This window comes from Phyllostomus hastatus, unplaced genomic scaffold (genome assembly GCF_019186645.2).
Source record: "Phyllostomus hastatus isolate PE091 unplaced genomic scaffold, TTU_PhHast_1.1 phas_contig_159, whole genome shotgun sequence".
NCBI classification, from domain to species: domain Eukaryota; kingdom Metazoa; phylum Chordata; class Mammalia; order Chiroptera; family Phyllostomidae; genus Phyllostomus; species Phyllostomus hastatus.
In genome coordinates, this window is record NW_025333640.1 from 1,051,265 (window position 1) to 1,073,946 (window position 22,682).

Below are 22,682 nucleotides of genomic sequence, written 5' to 3' on the forward strand. Positions count from 1 at the left end.
CCTTTTTGTTACAGAAACACATGCTTATGATTTCTGTAATAAAAGATTTGGTGTAGATTACCAGGTCATCAAAAAAGGGGTGTTATTTGTGCTGGACCCTATTATTGGTAACTATTAGTCCATTTGGGCTGCTATAGCAAAGTACCACAGACTGGGTAGCTTATAAACAACAGAAATTTATTGCTCATGGTTATGGAGCCTGGAAGTCCAAGATTAGGGTGCTAGCCTCTCTTCCCAGTCACAGACTTCTTGCTGCATCCTCACATGGAGGAAGGCTGAGAGCTCTGTAGGGGGTTCCCTTTATAAGGGCACTAATTCCACTCTTAGGGGCTTCACCCCCAGGACATAATCACCTCCCAGAGGCCCCACCTCCTGACACCATCTCCTTTGGGGTCAGGATTTCAACATGTGAATTTGGGGGGACACATTCAGACCATAGTTTGCGGGGGGGGGGGGGGGGTTAAGCCTAATAATTAAAATTTAAGAAAAAAGCCTTCCTAGCAACCTGCTTCTGTTCCTCCTCAGAGGCACCACCAGGAGGCCATGGTGACCTTTCCCAGCTCAGAGGTGGCTTGGCCATCGCTGGGTGCTTTTCCACAAGTATAGCTAGACTGGCTGCAGGCAGCTCTGCTGTCTTTCAGGAGGAAAATCTCCCTGTGAGGCCTGTGGATGCCACTGCTCCCTTAATGAGTCCCTTGTTTATACCTGGCTGTTCTGTAAACCACCTGGTATCAGGGACCTCTGGGAATGCACTCAGGTGTGCTGCCCCGCTGGGAGCTGAGCGACATTTCAGCAAATGCAGCTCAGCAGGATTCAACCCTGTGACCCCCACAGGCCTAGTTCTCAGAAGCCTGGGTCACCCAAGGCTGTCATGGAATCGAGATCGGAGAGTCCTGGTGACCGGTCACCATTGAGAGCAGAGCCAGCCCATGTGCATAGGCAAAAGCTCCTCCGTGTTTTTTCATCAGGGTTCCTGGGGGAGATGCAGAGGAGATGCTTCACCCTTTGGGGGCAGTCTTCCAAGAACCTGCTTAGGGAGGCCAGGCCAGGGAGTGTGGAGGCAGGGGAACCAATGCTGGGGACACAGTCCCAGGGCAGGTGTCACTGGCCTCTGTTGGGAGCCTGTGGAAAGGGATGATGAAAGGAGATGCCTATGTGGTGAGGAGACAGTCTATTTGCAGAAAATGCCAGCAGCCCTGTGCATTAGTACTCTGGAGGTGGGCAGTGGTGATGGAGTCCTTGAAGCCAGTTAAGCTCATCTCTGGGCTTCAATTAAGTTCCCTTGAGGCTTAGAAGTAGTATTGAGTCCCACAGATTAGTAGTGAGCTTTTGTGTTCCCTGAGTCCTGTCTGGTCTTTGACATGCAGACTTATCTCTCCCTCCTGGAGGCGTGCCTGGGCTCTGGCAGTGTCCACTCAACTTCCTGCTGTCCCCAGGGGTCAACCAGGAGGCTCCAGCTTACCCCAGGGGTGGCAGCACCATGCTGAAGCTGGACAGTACCACAGAGGTACTATGGGTCTCAGCAGTAGGTCAGTGGCCAGTGGGTCTCAGCTCCCCTTCTTGTGGCCCAGGGGATCCTTGCTGGTCTCCAGATTGTCCCAGGAGATTGGAGAGAGACAGGGTGCTTGGTATTGCTGCCTCAGCTGGGACCTTCCCCTGTGGTGGCTTCTGCAGCCTCTGTTAGTGCCTCAGAGCTCTCACTTGGATGGTGGGGAGGCACACAGGTACTCCCTCTAAAGGTGCTCCCCTGGGCCTGTGTCCAGACTTCAGGGCCATTCTTGTACAGAGTCTCTGAGGTGTTCTACCCCTGTCTTGGTCCTGGTAGGGAATGGAGCAGGTGGTCCTCTGACCATAGGACTTGTCCCTGCTGGGTACAGTGTCCTCACATACAGTTGGGGCATTGAGGGGCAGAGGGCCTTTCCGAGGGTGTCTGGATCCTTCATATTCCTTGGGCTTGCTTACTTGGGCAGGAGAGAGGGGGTGGAGTGTTGCATGTGCTTGTGTGTGTCTTCCCTGTGCTCCTCTTTACTTGTCTTGTTCCTTTGTGAGGGTCTGGGGTGCTGCCCTGTACAGGGAGCACGTGTGCATCTTACCACCCTCAGCATCTAGCAGTTGTGGCAGCAGGGTTTTGGGTTAAGGGTTTTTGTCCTGGTCTAATTTCTTGAGGTATAACTTAATACAGCAAAATTTTCCCATTTTAGGTGTAGGGTTTTCAAATTTCAGCATGTGTTTTCATTTGAACCCTGTTTTCGAATGGCTGGTTTTTCCGAAACAAAAAAAGGTCATGTTCCTAGGTTTACTTGTCTGATCAATTCCTGTAGAGGCAGGGTGGCTGGGGCTGGAGTGCCGCTGTGAGCTTGTTCTCAGAACAGCAGTGTCTTCTCTCATCCAGGGCAAGAGCTGCTCGCTGGAGTCCTCTATTCCTGGTGGTAGTTTTGTCCTCAGAGCTGTGGGAGCCCTGCACTGAGAGCACATGGAGGTGGGGCCACGACATGAAGGGCCTGGGCTACAAATTAAGTCACTAAGTGGGCCTTATCTTACTGTGCTGAGTGCTTAGTCTCCAGATAAGCCCCTAAGGAAGGTAATGTCCCCAGTCTATGGATGAAGGAGCTCCTGGGTACTCGGTCACAGGCTCAAGGCCACACACTAAGTTGCAGAACTGGGATTTGAATCAGCAGACTGTGTAGTCCTATATGCACACTTGAGACAGGCTTCACCTAGGGCAACAGCTGCTCGTGAATTCTGTTTTTTGCTGACATCTGGGTGACAGACAGTATACTGTATTTTTAGGACTATAAGATGCACTGGACCATAAGATGCACCTAAGTTTTAGAGGAGGAAAATAAGAAAAAAATATTTGAAGCAAAAAATGTGGTAAAATATTTAATAACCTGTGACCCCGCTCCACCCCCCACCGCCCCACCCCTGCCCACAGCAAGCCAGGTAAGCTACATTCGAATTTATCCCCATTTCCCTCCCAAATTTGGAGGGGGGAATGCATCTTACAGTCTGAAAAATATGGTAGTTTTATGTCTAAATGTGGGTTCCTGCGGTGTAAGTTTTGTAAAGATCAGAGAGTTGTGGGAAAGTGGATGGCAGTTCATTACAAAAGTAGCTTGTATAGGTTTGGAGTAGTGTTGGGAATAGGGTCGTCGTGCCATGACTTACTTCTCTGTTGTAGGTTAGGTGGATTTTTGAGGTAGCATTGGCTGTGCACAAGTTACTTCTTCAGGCTGGGCCTCAGTCTCTCTGTGAGATGGGCTTCCTAACTGTATCTGCCGCTCAGGGCTGTGAGTAAGATTCACAGAGGTAAACAGTAAGGTTCTGGGCCGAGTACAGTATGCACCTTACAATATGCATTTCATGAGTTTGTGTTGCTGTCGTTGCTGTGGAAGTGGTGTTGCCTCTTTCCAACTAATCTGGGTAAGAGAGGTGAGTGAGGCTTTTAGTCCAGAGGAGGTTGAGTTTCCAGCAATGAAGATAGATGACTAGAGGCTGTTTTCTCCTGTAAGTGTGAGGTGTGTTTAGCCACACTAGATCCTCAAGGTGGTGTCGACTGTGAAGTGAAGGAATTCTGTTTTACGTGGGGTTTGGCACTACAGCGTAACTGAGGACACCTTCTGTGTGACCTGTTGGCAGGATGCTCTTTTACAGGTAAACCACTCCTTTCCCCTAAGGGAAAAAATGGGGGCAGGGCATTCATTGTCTGATGACAAAAGTAGTATTTGTGTATCGTTGAGCTGTTTTTAGTCATGCCACTTCTGACATTAAGTAAAAGGGTTTGTTTTCTTTCTGAAAGCAAATGCACCCTGACTTTTTCAATAGCTCTTCTCCAATTCTCTGATTCTCCAGGCAGTGGTGGGGTGTCCAGCAGTTCATTCACTTCTTGTACCACCTGCTTGGGGTTATTACAGACCCCACAGTAAAAGGACTCAGCCCACAAGACTCCCTCTGCTTCCATAAACTAAGGTTCCCATGAACCCCTCCTAAGTTTCCATAGTTTGCTAGAACAGCTTGCAAAACTCTGATAAACATTTTACTTACTGTTACTCATTTATTATAGGGGATACAACTCAGGACCAGCCAGATGGAAGAGATGCATGGGGCATGGTGTGGGACAGGGGTGCAGAGCTTCCAGGTGCACCGCCTTCCCAGCACCTGCATGTATTCATCTCCCTGGAAGCTCTCTGAACCCCTTTGTTTAGGGGTTTTTATGAAGGCTTCATCATGTAGACACAGTTGATTGCATTATTGGCCATTGGTAATTAACTTAATCTTCAGCCCTTCTCCCTCCCTAGAGGTTGAAGGTGGGGCTGAAAGTTCTGAGCTTCTACTCAAGGCTTGGTCTTTGTGGGCCCCAGCTCTGTCCCAAAGCTGTCTAGGGGCCCACAAAAAGTCACCTCATTCAAACAAAAGGTGCTCCTGTCATCCCTATCAGGAAATTCCAAAGAGTTTAGGAGGTCTATGGTAGGAAATGGGGACAAAGACCGAATATTTTTCTTTGAGACCACAGTTATTTTTAAAAAATAATTTATAAAGGTGAAATTCATGTGACATACAATTAAGCATTTTAAAGTATACAGTTCATGGGTGTTGGGTGCCTTCACCACGTTGTGTAACCACTGCCTCTCTAGTTTCCAAATTTTCATCTCCCCATTGTCCCCACCCGCACTTCTGGCAATCGCTGATCTGCTTCTGTTCTGTGGATTTACCTGTTCTAGACATTCCACATAAATGGAATCATACAGTGTATGTCCTGTTGTGTCTGGTGACTTTCACTAAGGGTAGTATTTTTGAGGTTCAGCCATGTTGTAGCATGTACTAGGGCTTCATTCCTTTTCATGGCTGAATAATATTCTGCTGCACTGATATGCAGTTGATTCTCATAACTTGCAGAAGTCATGTTCTGTAAAGTCACCATGAATACTGGATTAGTGAAAACTGGACTATTGCTACAAGGCGGAATGTAAGTTCCTGTAAGCCTCTAGTCACAGTGTTTTCATCAACTAGTCAATATGTAACCTGTGTTATGTGTGTTTTTGTTTAAAGGCACCTTATTTAACATACATTATTGATTCATTAACATTGAACTCAGCCAGTAGCACTGTAACTCATGCTCAAACCAAGCTTGCATAAAAAATGTAATTTCTGCTTTGGCTGGTGTGGCTCAATGGATTGAGTGCCAGCCTGCAAAGCAAAGGGTTGCTGGTTCAATTCCCAGTCAGGGCACATGCCTGGGTTGTGGGCCAGGTCCCCAGTAGGGGGTGCATGAGAGGCAACCACACATCGATATGTCTCTTCTTTTCTCCCTGTCTCCCTCTCTCTCTAAAAAAAAAAATAACTAAAATTTTAAAAATAAAATAAAACAGAAGAAAATGTAATTTCTTTGTAAGCACAGCCTTCTTGTGCTTAGGAACTGTGGACAGCACTTCAGCACTATGCTTGGGGCCATTTCAAATAGCAAAATCCCCAACAAAAATGCAAGAAAAAAATACAGCACAAAATATACCAGGAGAACACTTGTTTACAGTGTGAGAGCTGAAATTAGAAGGCAGAGTGTCGCCATGGTTGACATGAGCTGGGAATGAGCTTGTTGGGTGAGTCAAAGTTTTCACCACTCTGCACGTCTGCGAATGAGTGTGAAAACCACAAGTGCTGGCTTAGGTTATAAGTAAGTTTTATGGAATCCACGAATAATGAGGATTGACTGTACCACCTACTTGTTGCTATGAATTGGCTGCTGGGAGCATGCCTGTGCACATACGAGTCTGAGTTTATCCTTAGTTCTTTTGGATGGATACCTAGGAATGGAACTGCCAGGTCAGATGGCAATTTGCATTTAACTTTTTTGAGACACTGCTGAACTGTTTTCTGCAGGGGCTGCACCGTTTCATATTCTCATCGGCAGTATCCAAATGTTCCTATTTCTTCACGCCCTTCTCAGTGCTTGTAATTTTTTTTTTGTTTTGTTAGTGCCATCCTGGTCAGTCAGGATGGAGGGTCATCTATGTTGTAGTGTGTGGCAATGCTTCATTCCTGTTTAAGGCTGAATAATATTCCACGGTGTAGATGGACCATATTTGCTTATCCATCCAACTATCATGGGTACTTCGGTTGCTTCCACATTTTATATACTGTGAATAATGCTGCTATGATCATGAGTAAACAGATATTTCCTTGAGATCCTCCTTTCAGTTCTTTTGAGTACATACTGAGAAATACAATTGTTCAGTAGTTTTGTAAGTCTATTTTTAATTTTTGAGGAACCATCACGCTACAGTGGCTGTAATACTTTCCATTGTTACTAACAGCACACAGGGGGCCCAGTTTCTCCACATCCCTGTCAACGGTTGTTTTCTCTCTTTTCTTAATACTCTTCATAATAATGTGTGAATGGTATCTCATTGTGGTTTTGATTTACATTTCTCTAGTGATTAGTGAGCATCTTTTTATGTGCATATTGGGCACATTCTTTGGAGAAATATCTGTTCATGTTTGCTTGTTTTTGGTTGTTAAATTTTAGGAGTTTCCTCTATATTCTGGATACTAACCACTTATCAGATGTGATTTGTAAATATTTTCTCTCATTCTGCAGGTTGCCTTTTCATTCTGTTGATCGTGTCCTTTTGATGCATAAAAGTTTTTAATTTTCATGAAGTTCAGTTTGCCTGTTTTTCCTTTTTTTGCCTTTGCCTTGCCTGTGTCATACCTAGGAAATCACTACCAAATTCAGTGTAATGAAGCCTTTGCCCTATTTGCTTTTATAGTTTTAGCTTTTATGTTTAGGCATTTGGTCCATTTTAAGTTAATTTTTGGATGTGGTGTTAGGTAAGGGTTGAACTTCATCCCAGCACCATTTGTTGACAACACTGTCCTTTCTTCCTTAAAAGGTCTTGGCACCCTTGTTGAAAATCATTTGACCATGTACATACAGATTTATTCCTGGGCTTTCCAGTGTGTTCTCTCGGTCTATATGCCAGTACCAGTGTTTTAATTACCATAGTTTCATAGTAAGTTTTGAAATCAGAAAGTGCAAGTCTTTCAACTATTTTTGCCCCCAAGATTGTTTTTGGCTCTGATTGGTGTGGCTCAGTTAGTTGGGCATCATCCCACAAACGGAAAGGTCACCTGTTTGATTCCCGGTCAGGGCACATGCCTGTGTTGCAGGCCAGGTCCCCTGTTGGGACACACATGAGAGGCAACTGATGGATGTTTCTCACATTGATGTTTCTGTCCCTCTCTCCATCCTGTTCCCTCTCTCTAGAAATAAGATAATAAAATCTTCTTTAAAAATTGCCGCCCCCCAAATTTTTTTTTAAAAAGATTGTTTTGGTTATTTGGGGTCCTTGTGATTCCATGTAAATTTTAGGATAGATTTTTCTGTTTCTGCAAAATGTGTCATGGGGATTTTGATAGGAAATCAAAGTGACCTATCTATTTGCATAGTGTTGACATGTTAACAAAATGAAGTCTTTCAATCTGTGAACATGGGATGTTTCTCCATTTATGTCTTTAATATCTTTCAGCAGTGTTTTGTCATTTTCAGTATACAAATCTTTTATCTCGTTGGTTAAGATAATTCCTAGTATTTTATTCTTTTTGATGCTGTTATAAGTGGAATTATTTTAATTTTCTGTTCACATTGTTCACTGTTTATTTCTGTATGGAAATGGAACTGACTTGTGTGTGCGTTGATTTTGTATCCTGCAACTCAGCTGTTTTGTTTACTGGTTCTGACTGTTGAGTGTGTACTCTAGGGGTGTTCTACATATCAGCGTATATCTTCTGTGAACAGAGATATTTTACATATTCCTTTCTGATTTGGTGGTCTTTTTTTCTTTTTCTTGCCTAGTGCACTGGCTGAGTTGTGGAGAAGCGGTGAGAGAGTGTGTTGTGGCTGCTGTGTTCCTGACCTCAGAGGAAGAGCTTCCAGTCTCTCCTTATTGAGTGTGATGTTGACTGTGGATTTTTCATATATAGCTGTTATTATGTTGAGGTGGTTTCCTTCTATTTCTAGTTTGTTGGGTGCTTTTATCACAAAAGAATGTTGAATTTTGTCAAATGTTTTTTCTGCATTTATTGAGATGATCATGTGATTTTTGTGTTTTATAATATTGCTACACCTCAGATAATTTAAACTTGGGGAAAAAGTATTTTAGGATAACCTAGGCCTGAGGCTGTGTTAGGCATTTTACACAATAGCTTCCATAATCCTCCCATAGCCCCACAGAGGGGTTGGTCCCACCTCACAGGTGGGAAAATGAAGGATTAGAGAAGTTAGCCTGCCCAAGCTTCAGTTGTGATGTGGGGGAGCCCAGAGTGACCTGCTCTGACCTGGCTGCCTGAACTGGTCTTCCCTTCTATTCTTTCTCCTGGCATACTGTTCTTCCCTTTTTTGCAGTCCTTAAATGGATATGCGTTTACTTGTATAACGTTGGCTCTGCCGCTAGAATGTAAGCTCTTGAGAGCAGGACCCTGTCAGTTTTGTTTTCTGTGATACTGGCTTTAGCACTGAGATGGCACCTGGTAAATAATTTGTTGTTGAATGAGTGACTGAATGGATGAACCACATTATTCTGGATGGGGTGGCCGTTGTCTGTCAGGAAACTTCACAATACAACCAGTGTATAAATCCATCCCCACTTTTTAAAAAAATGAACTGAAATTCACATAACATAAAATTAACCATTTTTAAAAGATTTTATTTATTTTTAGAGGGGAAGGGAGGGAGAAAGAAGAGAAACATCAATGTGTGGTTGCCTCTCCAGCCCCACCTACTGGGGGCCTGGTCTGCACCCCAGGCATGGGCCCTGATGGGGAATCGAACCAGTGACCCCTTGTTTTGTAGGCTGGCACTCAGTCCACTGAGCAACACCAGCCAGGGCAAATTGGCCATTTTTAAGTGAACAATTCAGTGGCAGTTAGTATGTTCACAGTGTTCTGCAATGACTATCTCTACTTTCAAAACACTTTCTTTACCCCAAAAGGAAATCTTGTACCCATCAAGCAATTGTTTCTCATGTGATCTTATGTGTCTGGCTTCTTTCACCTAGTATAACTGTTCATGAGTTCATCTACATTGTAGTGTGTGTCAACCTTCATTCCTTTTGATTGCCAAGTAATATTCCACTTTATGGTTATACCACAATTTATATATCCATTCATCTGTTGATGGACACTTGGACCATTTCCACCTTTTGGCTGCTGTGAATCATCTGGTGCTATAATACAGCGTATACATGTACTTGTTTGAGTTCTAGTTTTCAGTTCCCTTGGATATATACATAGGAGTGGAATTGCTAGGTCATATGGTAATGTTGTGTATAACATTTTGAGGAACTGCCAAACTGTTTTCCACACTGGCTATACCATTTTACATTCCTACAAGCATTATACTAGGGTTCCAATTTCTCCACATCCTCTCCAGCACTTGTTATTTCCTAGTTTTACGTACTAATTTTTTAAATTCTAGACATCTTAGTGGATGTACGAAATGGTACCTCATTGATGTTTTTATTTGTATTTCCTAGTGACTAATGATGCTGAGCATCTTTTTGTGCTTGTTGGCCATGTATATGTTTTCTTTGAAGACATGTCTATTCAAGTCCTTTGCCCATGTTTGAATTGGGGTTTGTCTTTTTGTGGTTGAGTTGTAAAAGTTCTTCATGTATTCTGGATAGGTGTCTGTTCTTCAATGCCAGCAGTAAAGCACATTGTTGGGTGGAATGAATGCGTGACGTTAACTTCTCTCAGTTGAGAGCTCAAGCTCAAACAGGGGGACCCAGATGGTTACCCTCTGGTCATGTCGACCCCGAAGCCTCTATGTGCTGTGGCTGAGCTGTGCCTTTGGGAACTGGGCGTTCAATGGTTGTGGCCTGGGAGGGCATGCTGGTGCTGCCTCTGGTGAAGCAGTGTGTCCAGGACAAGTAAGTTGGTTCTAAGGTGTTCTAGAACTGATCGAGTGAGTGGAGCTGTGCTGAAATTCTCCTTTATTATCTGCTCACTGTCTGGACTTGGTCAGAGGTATCCGAAGCCCTCCTGCTTCCAACTGTGAATTACATTTTGTACCCTGGCTGTCCACTATAAATATACAAGCCACACTTGGCAACTTAAAATTTTTTGTAGCCACATTTAAAAAGGTTAAAAGAAACAGGTAAAGCTAGTCTTAATCTTAATAATGTAACTCGTTTAACCCAATATATCTAAAATACTATGATTTCAACGTGTAATCAGTATTTTAAATGTACCGGCTATTTTACATCCTTTTTTTCATACTGAGTCTTTTCAATGGTATGTGTATTACACTTACCACATATCTCAGTTTAGCCAGTAGGCTTTATCAGAACGGCTTTTTGTATTTAGGTTCCATAAAATTCAGAGTTGAAGAAAGAAGTAGATTCATAGATCCAGGTTGTTCCATATGTACATAAAGATCTTTTAGTAACTCAGCTGAGTATGGACTGTCTCATAGTCATGGTTTCTTTCTACCCTTGAAGTATGAGATCATTTTAGAGACACAGAAAAGTTGCAAACATCACACAAAGTTCCCTTATAACCCCCCATCCCGCTTCCCTAATATATGTAAACACCTTATATAACCACAGCCCATGATCAAAATGAAGAAATTAAAATTGGTATAGCACTTACTGTGAATGGTTGTTACTGGAATTTTCCCACTTCTTACTAATGTTCATCCTGTTCTAGAATCCACTTTAGGAGCATCCATTGCATTTGGTTGTCATGTCTCGTTCACCACCTTCAGTCTGACAATTTCTCAGTCTTCTTTTTCTTTCATGACCTTGATATTTTTGAAATGTGCTAGTTAGGCATTTTGCAGAATGTCCCCCGCCCTTGGGTTTGTCTGGTGTTTTCTCACAATTAGACTGGGCTTGTAGATTTCGGTAAGACAACTACAGAAGTTAAGAACCCTCCCCAATCACATCATAGTAGGATGGGCCTGATACTAACTTGCTCTATTACCGGAAATGTTAACCTTGATCTTTGGGTTAAGGTGGTATTTCCCAGGTTTTTCCACTGCAAAGTTACTATCTGTTCCCTTCTACGTTGATAGTTAAAAATGAGTCATTCAAGACCAGCTCACACTCTGGGGGGGGAGTTAGTCCCTATATCCAGGTGGGCGTAGTTAGAACCACCATACTAGCCAATATCCCTTTGTGGGGAGAAGCTTTGAGACTGTGCATATCTCCTATTTCTTTTTCACATTTCATCCACTAGTTTAGCATCCATCAGTGCTGTTCTATGGTGATTTCTATTTCTGTCGTTCCTTCTACGTTTATTAATGGGGATTTCTCTGCAAGGAATCTTGTCCCTTCTCCCCCAGTTATTAATTCAGTCATTTATTTGTATTCATTGGTATTTGTTTCTTTTCCCTCTGGGTTATAATCCAGTCCTGTTGTTATTTATTTTGTTGTTGAAATTATTCTCACTCTGGTGGGTAGGATCTTTCTCAGGTTGGTCCCTGTGCCTTTTCATCATATTCTATGTTTTGGGGGGTGCTTCTCACTTTGTGACACCACAAGGTGCTCCTGGCTCATCTTGGTTTTCCTTTGCCCCATAGAATCAGCCATTTTTTCAAAAGAGTCTAGTCCCTTTTATTGGAGACTGGTATTTAAAAGCTCCTGGGGTGTCACTGCATTTAATCACCTCATATGACAGAGCTGGGAAAGGTATGCATATATGCCAACTGCCCCCTTCTGTGTTTATTCCTGTGTATGTCTGTATGTAAAAATAAACACAATCTCATAGTGATGCCTCCGGCTCCAGCAGCACTGAGTTCATTCTAGTGTTGCTCCGTTGCTTATTTTAAGTTCTTTCTCTGAAGGAAGACACCTGGCTCTCACTATACACAGTGTATTTGCTTATTTGTTTAACCCTAGTGTACCTGGAAAGCAGTTTCAGAATGGCTGTCAGTACTCCTGTGACAAGTAACTTTACCAGCTCGAGTGCAGTGTCTGGTTCTTTTTCACTTGGCCTTCCAACGCTCAACTGAAACCCTGCTTTACAAAGTTATTTGTGACACTTTTCCTCCACCTGTGTTAGTGTGGTTATGTCATACATGTGTTACATAGTTAGATTCATTAGTCATGGTCTGCACCCCATCTTAGGGTCCCTTGCCCTCACCCATCTGGTTATTGTTATTATTTTAGTTTGTGTTCACTGAAAGCGACTCTGGGTTTTCACATGCATAGAGTCATGCCTGCACCATGACAGTGCCACACAGAACAGTGCCATCTCCCTCAAACCCCCTCATGCTGTCCCTTTGAAGTCAGCTCCTCCTACCCCCTTCAGTCCCTTGAAACCATTCATCTGTTTTCCATCCCTGTAGTCTTGCCTGATCCAGAATGTCATGTAAATACACTCACAAAACATACAGTCCTTTGTGTCTAGTTTCTTTCACTGAGCAGGATGCACTTAAGATGCACCCCAGTTGTTGGTGTGATCGAAGACTTCATTCATCCTTGTTGTCTGCATGCACTGCACTTTGTCCATTTTCTGGGGAAGGACACTGACTTTGTGTGTTTGCTGGGGAAGGACACTGTACTTTGTTTATCCGTTTGCTGGGAAAGGACACTGACTTTGCCTATTTGCTGGGGAAGGACACTTCACTTTGTTTATCCATTTGCTAGGGAAGGTCACTGACTTTGTTTATCTGTTTGCTGGGGAAGGACACTGCACTTTGTCCATTTGCTGGGAAAAGACACTGATTTTGTTTATCTATTTGCTTAGGAAAGACACTGCACTTTGTCCGTTTGCTGGGGGAGGACACCTTGGTACTGTCCAGTGTTGATGGTTATGAGTGAAAGTTGCCCTGAGCATTTGCCTACAGATTTTTGTGTGAATGTAAGTTTTCAGTTCACTTGGGTAAATTACCCAGGAGTGGGATTGCTGGGTTTTATGGGACAGGTATGTTTAACTCTGTAAGAACCTGCCCAACAGTTTTCTATAATGTCTGTGCAACATCCCTAGCAGCTAATGTGGGTTCTTGTTCCGCTGCATTCTTGCCAGCACTTGATAAGGTCGGTTGTCTTCTTTTTGCCTTTCTAATGAGTGTGTAGTGGAATCTCTTTTTTAAAAAAAAAAATAAACTTGAGATTTAATTTATATAACATATAACTTACCCATTTAGAGTATACATTTTATTAGTTTTTAGTATATTCAGAGTTGTACAACCATCAGCACTAATCTAGAACGTTTTAATCCCCCTAGAAGAAGCCCTACCAACAACAGTAGCAGTACTCTCCATCCCTACCCTGGCAGCCACCAACCTACTTCCTGTCCCTGTGGATTTGTCTTTTTTGAACATTTCATATAAATGGAATTTCATGCTATGTAGCCTTTTGTGACTGGCTTCTTTTATTTAGTGTAATATCTCTAAGGTTCATCCACGTTACTGTAGCATTACTGTGCCATTGCTTCACTTCTTAATGGACGAAAATATTTTGAAGACCACATATTGTGTATTCATTCAATACACATGTGGTTGTTTCCACATTAGGTATTTTGCTACAAGTTTTTTGTGTGTGTGTTTGGATATATGTTTTCGTTTCTCTTGGACATATATTGAGGAATGGAATTGCTGGGTCTTCTGGTAATCCTGTGATTAACTTTCTGGGGAGTGTCCATACTGTTCTCCACAGTGACTGCACCACTTTACGTTCCCACCAGCCATGTATGAGAGTTCCAGTTTCTCCACAGTTTCTTGCCCACACTTTCTGTCTTTCTGCTTACAGCCATCTTGATGGGTGGGAAGTAGTGTCATTAGGTTTTGGTTTGCGTATTTCCCTGATGGCTGATGACACTGAGCATCTTTGCATGTTTTTTCTTTTTTGAATTCATAGATTTTCTTTGGCAGTGTCTTTTCAGAATTTTTCCCTTTTTAAAACACATTGGGTTAATTTTCTTATTGTTGAGTTTAGTTTTTTATATATATACTCTGTGTACGAGTTCTTTATCTGGTATATGCAAATATTTTTTCCAAGTCTGTGTCTTTCTTTATTTTCTCAACAGTATCTTTTGCTCAACAAGAGATTTGATTTTTGATAATCCAATTTACCATTGTTTTTTTCTTTCATGGTTTGTGCTTTTGGTGTTGTATCTAAAAACCCTTTGCCAGACCCCAGGCCCAGGAGTTTATTTTTGCTACTCACTGAGAGCTGATGCCAGAACAGCTTTTGAAGAGGCAGAAGGAAATTGTGATAGGAAGATGGTTTCTAGTAGGGGATGCTGCTATCTTCGATTCTTTGCAGTTGAGAGTTCTTTTAGAATAATTGGTTTATTTACAGTGAGGAAGAAGAATGACTTTTCTTTTTTCTTTTGCTGCAGTGTCATTGATTGATTCATGTATCAGATATTTACTGAGTCTAGGACACATTGGGGTAAAAGTGCACATGTCTCATGTCTCGTGAGCTCCCAGACTGGCAGGGGTAAGAGGCACTCATCAAATGATCAGGAAGGTGGCTATGTCGGGACAAGGCATCCGTCCTCTCAAACAGCAGTGGTGGGTGCTGTGAGTACTACAGGGACCCAGTTAGGAAGGGTTGGGGCATGCTGGGCAAGGTTTCCCTAAGGGAGGGAGGTTTACTCCAAGACTTGTGGGTGGGGAGGGGTTGGCCAGGCAGAGAGGACAAGGCAGACTCCTAGGTGGAAGCTGCAGAGTGTGCAGGTGGAGTCAGGGACACTGGGTTGGAGAGGGAAGCTGAGGACAGGCGGGTGAGGTCGGCAGAGCTCCTCATTCCCCTCACATTGGGGAGCCATCGTAGAGTTAAGCTAGAGGATGACATGATCACACTTGGTTTTTATTATTTTTTTTTTAATCTTCACCTGAGGACACTTTTTTCTTTGCTTTTAGAGAGAAAGGAAGGGATGGAGAGAAACATGGATGTGAAAGAGACACACCCATTAGTTGCTTCCTGGGGATTGAACCCACAGCCTTTCAGTGACAGGACAATGCCCCAACCAACTGAGCCACACCAGCCAGGACACACTCGCTTTTTAGACAAGATTGGGCATGTTCAGGGTGGTATGGCCATTCACCACACTTGCTTTTTAAAAAGACAGTTCAGCCTCTGTGTGGAGAGGAGATGTGTTGCACACCCTCACTGAAGGGTTGATTCCTCTGATCTCTCTGGGCTCATCCACCTCTTTGGGCATGAGATCTGGTGGCCACGGCTTCAGAATCCCCAGCCAGGAACCATCTCCTGCCTGTCCCAGAATGTTTTGTGGTAGCACGGCCACATTATGAAACAGACCTGGACCAGCCTTTCCAGGGAGTAATTCAGTGGCTGCCAAACGGGAAGCAATTGACTGAGTTCTGGTGTCTGTTAGGAAGCAGGGTAGGTGCAGCAGGGGAAGGGGAGGCTTTGGGGTGGACCTGGAGGGCTTGGTCTTGGGTGTGAACAGGTGTAGGGCAGCTGATCTAATTTTGCTTTTTGAAATTAAAGATGCTTACCCTTAGTTCTGAGTTTCTGGCTTGTGACTGGCAGCACTGAGAGGAGAAAAGAAAATCAGTCATAGGATGGAATGAGAGTTTAAGTAACCTTATTCTTTACTAAGAAACCTGCCCTCACGTTCTCATGCCTGCTTTGGGCCAGCAGTGGCAGCCTGGGCCCTATGAATGTTTGTTAGGATAGGAATGCTGGTCTGGGCATGTTTTGGTATCAAACCTGCAGTTCAGCCATCCCCTGAAGCTGACCTTAACCCCATTTCTTATGGTCTGTGGCTCCCTTCATTGTGAGATGTACCTTCAGTTTAATAACATACTTTGAGATAAGAAATAAAACATATCAAGTGTGCACACTGACTTTAATAGACAGTCTAATTTTCAGAAAAGGTAAAATGTGAAGAAGTTGAGTTTGGTTATTCGCTGCTTGTATTAGACATCTTCTCTGTCCTTCACCCCGCCTCCCACATCAAGATGTTATTAGTCAGGGATCTCTAACCATGACTAACTTCCCATGGTTTTACACAAAGCCTGCTGTCTGAAGTCCCAGAAAGGACATTTTGGTACATTTTATTAGGAACTATGTGTGATTTTTGTTGGAAAGGGTTTTTAAAATAGTGCTGGTTTCTGAGCTTTAAGCCCTCACCTGCAGCTTCTCAGACATACCCTTGCTAGCTTGTGCTTGGTGAGTGGGAGGAAGCTGTGAAGGGTGTGTGGCAGGCCCAGCAGCATGCTGTGGGAGGTCCCAATGTCACCAAATCCTCCGTCCTTCCCCACGCTCCAGAATGGAAGTGGCTCTGGGCTGCAAAAGCCCACTTATGTTGGGCCTGAGTGGGCTTTTCCTTCCTGCCCTCAATTTAAATTGAGACTTGGTAGATGAGAGCTGGTGTTTTGTTTTGGGGGGAGGCTTTTTTTAGATTTTATTTATTTATTTTTAGAGAGGGGAAAGGAGGGAGAAAGAGAAGGAGAGAAACATCAGTGTGTGGTTGCCTTTCACATGCTCCCACTGGGAACCTGGCCTGCAACCCAGGCATGTGCCCTGACTGGAAATCAAACTGGTGACCCTTTGGTTCTCAGGCCAGCACTCAGTCCACTGAGCCACACCAGCCAGGGAAGAGCTGGTCTTGAGTGATAAAGTGGGAACCCAGGTTGCCCTCGTTCAGCACGTGTTTTCTGGAGTCACCATTTTCTCATCCCTTTGCCCTCACCCGCCCCTACCCACAGAGCAGGCTGCCCTCCCTGGTGGATTGCTGAGGAGCCAGAACAGAAGGGACATTGTGCAAGGAGATCCAGGGAAAGGTCAGGGGGCTGTCGAGTTATGACAAGCCACATGAATGTGGCCAGCTGTGTGGCTTGGTTTGTCTTTCCCTGGAGCATCTTTCTGTTCCTTGATGTGGGACTCCAAAAGCATCTGTGTATCCTAGAGGACAGTCAGTGTCTGGAGCTGCCTGGAAAAAGAAGTGCCTTAAAAGCATGCATGTGTGCAAGAAAAGGCACAGCCTGTCCCATGCTGATCACTGTCACTCCAGGACCCGGGAAGACCAGTCCACTCCCTCTCCTGCCTGCTCTGTTAAGGGGGAGAAGCACTGGCCTGGAATCAACTTCCCCAAGAACCACTCTGCTGACTGATGTATGTGTTCTCCTGTAAAGATGGGAGTTGCTGAGTCGTTTGCAGTCATCCCCACCCCACCAAAGTGAAGGAGGGATGCATTTGAGTAGGGGTGGGGTGGGGAGTAATATAGATATGCTTGGCAAGGTCAGTCCAGCCCCTCACTTTCTTGGGGATCGGAGCTGTAAGTTCAGGCAGCCTCAGCTTAAGGTTTGAGAGTGGTGGTCTCATGTTTTTCGTAACTGGCTCTTGTGTCTCTTTGTTTTACTAACACCATAGGCTGTGGAAGTGTGGTCTCTCAGACTGGGGTGGGGTGGGGAGTGACGTTCAGGAGGAGACCTGTGGTTTTGGAGTCCCCTCAGTTTTGAACTTTCATGGTCTTATCCTGGGGATATCACGTTCTTTCCTCCCTTTTGTTTGTTTTGGTCTAGGCTTCTTTGTCAAGTTGCTACTTCATTTTGTGTTTATATTGCAGGTTACTTGCTCACTCTCTAGTGTTATACTGGGGACAAATCATTAAGTTAGGGCTCTAGATAACAGAAGCCTATTTTCAGCATAAAAGTATTTGTCTGTTTTCATGGCACATGGTCTTTTTAAAATTTACTTATTATTTATTTATATTTTTATGATATATGCACTCCTATGTTTATTTTATTTTTTAATATACTTTATTGATTATGTTATTACAGTTGTCCCATTTCCCCCCTTTACTCCCCTTCACCCTGCACACCCCCTCCCACCCATATTCTACCCCCCTTTAGTTCATGTCCATGTGTCATACTTATAAGTTCTTCAGCTTCTACATTCCCTATACTATTCTTACTCTCCCCCTGTCTATTTTCTACCTACAATCTATGCTACTTATTCTCTGTCCCTTTTCCCTCTCTCCTCCTCCTCCCACTCCCCTGTTGCTAACCCTCCAGGTGATCTCCATTTCTGTGGTTCTGTTCCTGTTCTAGTTGTTTGCTTAGTTTCTTTTGTTTTTGTTTTAGGTGTGGTTGTTAATAATTGTGAGTTTGCTGTCCTTTTACTATACATGTTTTTTCTTTATCTTCTTTTCTTAGATAAGTCCTTTTAACATTTCATAAAATAAGGGCTTGGTGATGATGAAGTCCTTTAACTTGACCTTATCTGAGAAGCACTTTATCTGCCTTTCCATTCTAAATGAGAGCTTTGCTGGATAGAGCAATCTGGGATGTAGGTCCTTGTCTTTCATGACTTGGAATACTTCTTTCCAGCCCCTTCTTGCCTGTAAGGTCTCTTTTGAGAAATCAGCTGACAGTCTGATGGGAACTCCTTTGTAGGTGACTGTCCCCTTATCTCTTGCTGCTTCTAGGATTCTCTCTTTCATTTTTACCTTGGCTAATGTAATTATGATGTGCCTTGGTGTGTTTCTTCTTGGGTCCAACTACTTTGGGACTCTGAGCTTCCTGGACTTCCTGGAAGTCTATTTCCTTTGCCAGAATGGGGAAGTTCTCCTTCATTATTTGTTCAAATAACCTTTCCACTTGTTGCTCTTCCTTTTCTCGTTCTGGTACCCCTATAATTTGGATGTTGGAATGTTTAAAGATGTCCTGGAGGTTCCTAAGCCTCTCCTCATTTTTTGAATTCTTGTTTCTTCATTCTGTTCTGATTGGATGTTTCTTTCTTCCTTCAGGTCCACTCATTGATTTGAGTTCCAGTTTCCTTCCCATCACTATTGGTTCCCTGTACATTTGCCTTTATTGCACTTAATATAGCCTTCATTTTTTTCATCTAATTTGCGACCAAATTCAACCAATTCTGTGAGCATCCTGATTACCAGTGTTTTTAACTGTGCATCTAATAGGCTGGCTATCTCTTCGTCACTTAGTTGTATTTTTTCTGGAGCTTTGATCTATTCTTTCATTTGGGCCATTTTTTTTTTTGTCTTGATGCACCTGTTACGTAGTGAGGGGTGGAGCCTTGGGTGTTCACCCAGGTGGGGCAACCCATGTCACTGGGTTGTGATGCTGTCTGTGGGATAGGGGTCTGAGAGGGGACAATGGCACTTGCTCTACTCTCTGCCAGATTTCAGTCCCTTCCACTGCTTCCCCCAAGCAACTGGGCCATTCTGGGTGCTGATTCCTGGGTGGGTGGGCTTGTGTACGTTCTAGGACCCCATGGGTCTCTCCAACAAACTCTCCTGTGAGGCTGGGAGTTTCTCCCAGCACCTCACCCCACCCCCCACAGGTGTTTTCAATTGGTATTTTGAGGTTTTATTTCCCTGTGCTGGGACCCTGGGTTGCATGGTCTGTCTTGCTCCCCAGTTTTGCCTCGCTTATCTTCGAGCGTGTGGGACTGCCCGGTCCGCCAGCCGCTGCCTTGCACACCCAGGGTCCACCAGCCACCACTTTTCCGCGGGTCCTCTCCCGCCAGCCGCCTGACTTCACCCCTCCTACTGGTCTGGATGAATGTGTCTACATTAACTTCTTGGTTGTTGGACTTCCGTACAGTTTGATTTTCTGTCAGTACTGGTTGTTTTTTGTTTCTAAATTGTTGTCCTTATTTTGGTTGTGCGAGGAGGCACAATGTATCTACCTACGTTACGCCTCCATCTTATCCGGAAGTCTGAGTGTGCATTCCTGTGTTTATTGCAGCATTGTTTTCTTTTAAAATTTCATTTATTTATTTATTTTTAGAGAGAGTTTGGGAAGAGCGGAAGAGAGAGGGAAGCATCAGCGTGTGATTGCCTTTCACGTGCCCCCACTGGGAACCTGGCCACAATCCAGGCATATACCCTGACTGGGAATCCAACCTGGGACCCTTCTGTTTGCAGTCTGATGCTCAATCCACTGAGCCACACTAGCCGGGGCTATTTTTTACTTTTAGAGAGAGAGAAATTCTCATCATTTTGTTCTTTTTTTATGCGTTCATCAGTTGATTCATGTGTGTGCTGTGCCCAAAGATCAAGCCCACAGCTTTGGTGTACCGAGATGACACTCTAACCATTTGAGCTATCCAGTCAGGCCCTCATGGCACAGGTCTTTAAAATGTAGGGTATGCCTTTCTGCCCCCCTGTTTTAATTTCTAATTGCTTATCAGTACATGAATATATTCAGGTTACCATGAGTTCAAATAATATCGAAGCATGCAGAGTAGAAAACTGGGACACTTCCCTTTCTATTCCCCAATCTTTTTGATCTCTCGAGAGGTTGAGTGTCTGTCACCCAGAATGGTTCCCTGTTTGGCACTTGTGTAGAAGTCAGAGTCTTCAGTGTGAATGCAGTGGGGTTCCAGTTCGACTCATGGTTGTGCCCTTAGCTGTCCTCTCTCAGCAGCCTGTAGCACTTTTCACATCCATGTATAATGATGACCGGCATTTTTGTGCACTCGTGCACTTGTGGGTTCTGTTTTTTCCATTTCACAGGTGAGGAAGCTGAGGCCTGTACAGGTAGTGTAATAGTGCTCAAGGTGACCCATTGAGTGCAAGAGCCAGCTTAGCTCCAGGGTCTGTTCCCTTTGTCTCTCTGCTCTGTGAGTACCAGAGTACTCAGTGGACATGCACCTTCTTGTTCAGAATTCAGATACACACATACAAAAATGTTCCTCTCATCCCTGACCTGTAGCAAAAAGCATTTCAGTGGTTTGCCTTTCACTGTTACTCACAGTGATATGACTGGTCTTACTGCATCTGGTCCTGGCCAGCCCTCAGGGTGCCCCTGGCCTTCTTAGCAGGTCAATCTGATGTGGTGAGAGCCCGGACTGATGCTGCCCGTGTGGTCCTTCCTGCCAGTTGAAGTTACAGTTTTTTCCTCCTTCCCTCATGCTCCCAGAACCCCATGGTTTTGTTTTCTTTCGCTGAGGCTCGGAGAGGTGGAGTAGCTGGTCTAGGGTCACAGTGAGACAGAATTAAAGCTGCTTTGGCATCCAGGAGGTCCAGATCCCAAAACCCTCAGTTTTCAGTTCACATTGCACTGTTTTTCTTAGGCTTTTTAAAAGTTTTTCTTCTAACTACAAAAGTGATATACGAGGTCTGTCTAGGAAGTATCCAGCCATGTACTATGAAAAATAGAGACATTTATTGAAGAAGATACAAGAAACATTGTACATAGGACAGTGACACCTCAATCCCCTTCAAAGTAGGCATCTTGGGACCTCACACAGTTCTCCCAGTCACCATCAGCTGCCCGGTCGTATTTTCCTGAATCTCATCAATATTCTGAAATCTCTTCCCTTTCAAAGGTGATTGGAGTTTTGAGAAAAGCCAGAAGTCGAAGGGCACCAAATCTGGGCTGTAGGAGGGCTAAGTCACCTGGGTGATTTGATGTTTCACCATAAAACTCTGCACGAGACGTGATGCATGAGCAGGTTCATTATCATGATGAAGCTTCCAATCACCAGTTGTCCATAGCTGTGCCCTTCTGAATCATCCAAATAGTTTCTGTGGAGGAAGGTTCAAACTTAACGCAAAATTTGATGCAGATTCATTGCTGTACTCTCTCAGTCATTTTGAATGTGAGGTCTACACAGTATACATGTTCATTCAACGATGTCTACTGCCCCCACTGACTAGTGCAATGAAGTCATCATTGTTCACACTGTGCATTGCAGTCCACTCTCCTTGGCTGACAGGTTACATCAGTGTCACACAAACCTTTCTTATTATATTAAAATGGTTAGATTGTTTTTCCTGACAGAGCTCATTATGTATATCAGTTGCAAGGAATTAGTCTTGTTTCCAGCTTACTTCCTTGAAGTAACCACTACAAGCATTAATTAGTAAGTCCTTCCAGAAACGTTTTGTTTGTCAGCACACATAACTCTACCTCGTTCCTTTGTGACATCTCTGCAGAGCTCTTCCCTCAGCTTAAGATCAGCTGTGATTCCCCAGCTTCCCCGTTGAGAACCTTTTCTGTTCCTTCTCTAGGCCTCTCAGTACTGCAGTGCTACCCAGGGACCCTCCTCAAACATTTGTCCATGAGTTTATAAGGTCAAATCCTGAAAGTAGAATTTCAGCTTTGATGGAGTTTGCTTTGGGACATTTATCTCTTGTTTCTTCCATTGCTTTCTCTACTTGGCAGTGAGCAGTTCTCTCTTGCTGTTCTAGACCAGTTCGGTTTTGACTGTGTGGGTCAGAGCTGCATCCACAGGGAGACACCAGAGGCTGTGGCCTTGGTAAATGATTAAATGCCACTAAACTTCAGTTTCCTCTCCTGATTGATGGTGAGAATTTGCAAGGGTGAGGTAAGCGCTAGGTAAACTCTGTAGCACAGTGCCTGGCCCCCAGGAAGGGCTGGCCAAGGGGTGTTGGTGGCGGGCAGGTGGGTGGCCACTTAAGCCAAGAGTGAAGCATTTATTTGCCTGACGGCCAAGGAGAACCTGGGGATGGAGGGTTCTACTGGGCCTTGCCTGAGTCCTCTGAGCTCTGTGATGGGGGCTTGCCCTGTCTGCACCCTCCTCCCCCTGTTCCAGGACAGAGCCAGTCACAGCAGGTAGTCTAGGTATGCAGATGCAGCGCTGTGAGAAAGGCTGGGAGTAGAGCTAAGCATATATTTAAATTTACTTAATGTAGAAAACTTAAAAATACGTACAGAAGTGTTTACAGCCACTGCTGTGCCATCTCTCCCTAAGGCCAGTGCAGCCTCTGGCTCA

General features: G+C 44.1%; 1 protein-coding gene across 4 annotated transcripts in view; it reads left to right on the top strand.

Annotated features, from left to right (window-relative positions):
- Positions 1–22,682, top strand: part of MLLT1 (MLLT1 super elongation complex subunit) — a 68,948-nt gene that overhangs the window by 17,520 nt on the left and 28,746 nt on the right. The gene's annotated exons all lie outside the window — the stretch shown is intronic.